Genomic DNA, 1,638 nt, shown 5'->3' with positions numbered 1-1,638 from the left:
AAGTAGATATTGTCTAAAATGATGAATCAACAACACAGAAGCAAATTATTCAGAGATATGATGGAAACCATTAAAAGAATTAGAAATAATTTAAAAAACTGATTGCTGGGCTTCCCTGGTGGCGCAGTTGTTGCGCGTCCGCCTGCCGATGCAGGGGAACCGGGTTCGCGCCCCGGTCTGGGAGGTCAGAGATATGAAGGAAACCATTAAAAGAATTAGAAATAATTTAAAAAACTGATTGCTTCTGGGAGAGGGACTAAGGAGCACAGAGAAGAAGACTGCTCTGGATGATTTGATTTTTGATTTGTTTTTGCCATGTTCATATTACCTTGATAAATCTAGTAAGACATCTATGAAACTCCAGGTTGTATCATTCTAACCTACTGATTTAAGAACTGCTCTTTGAGTTTGTGGCATTATGACTTGTCAAAGAATAATATCTACAGTCTGTCTTCTCTGTGTTGTAGCTGATAATGAACACCACTTCTAAAGTTTTTTTTTTTTTTTTTTGGCGGTACGCAGGCCTCTCATTGTTGTGGCCTCTCCCATTGCGGAGCACAGGCTCCAGTTGTGCAGGCTCAGTGGCCATGGTTCACGGGCCCAGCCGCTTGGCGGCATGTGGGATCTTCCCGGACCGGGGCACGAGCCCGTGTCCCCTGCATTGGCAGTCAGACTCTCAACCACTGCGCCACCAGAGAAGCCCTCTAAAGTATTTTTAGGAGCTATGGCATTACTGTGGCAATGACCAGTTATTATAGAGCTTTTGAATTATGATTTTATAATGGCTTCTATTTCCTTTTAAACTTTATAGATATATTTTAATTAGAAACAAGGCAGGTATACAATTGTATACTGACAAGTTGGAAGTTACAAACATTTATATTCAACAGCTTGAAAAGCTAATATTATCAAATCAAAAGTACATGAATCGATGAAAGTGAAATTCCCCAAACCACTCATATTAATAACAACTTTAAATATCTATATATTCTAGATACTATATTTTAAACGATAAAATAAAATTCATTTGTGTTTCTCCTGCTCTACTTGCATACCTTATGAACATTACCTTTGGGGCGAAGATCTGGAAAAAAGATCAAGACTCATTTTTTAAAGAGTAAAGTGTAACTACTGAATAATTGGCTCTATCTATTTCTTTTTCTTGTAACATTACAATTTCTGAGATCTTTAAATGCCTCATTTCATTATGTTTGTAAGATGCTTATTAGAACTCTCCCCTTGAAAGCTCTAGTAACAATTATTTTTTCTATTTCCTCAAGTTTATTTTTCTCAAAATCTGGGTACCCCCATGTGTACTATCTGCCAAATATTTTAAAGTAAGAAGAATTTTTTGGGGGGTGGGGACTTTATTTATTTATTTATTAAACATCCTTATTGGTGTATAATTGCTTTACAATGGTGTGTTAGCTTCTTCTGTATAACAAAGTGAATCAGCTATACATATACATATATCCCCGTATCTCTTCCCTCTTGTGTCTCCTCCCACCCTCCCTATCCCACCCCTCTAGGTGGTCACAAAGCACCAAGCTGATCTCCCTGTGCTATGCGGCTGCTTCCCACTAGCTATCTATTTTACATTTGGTAGTGTATATATGTCCATGCCACTCTCTCACTTCG

The sequence above is a fragment of the Physeter macrocephalus genome, chromosome 2 (assembly GCF_002837175.3).
Source record: "Physeter macrocephalus isolate SW-GA chromosome 2, ASM283717v5, whole genome shotgun sequence".
Classification (NCBI taxonomy): domain Eukaryota; kingdom Metazoa; phylum Chordata; class Mammalia; order Artiodactyla; family Physeteridae; genus Physeter; species Physeter macrocephalus.
The sequence above is the reverse complement of the archived record's forward strand: the minus strand, read 5'-3'. Positions refer to the sequence as shown.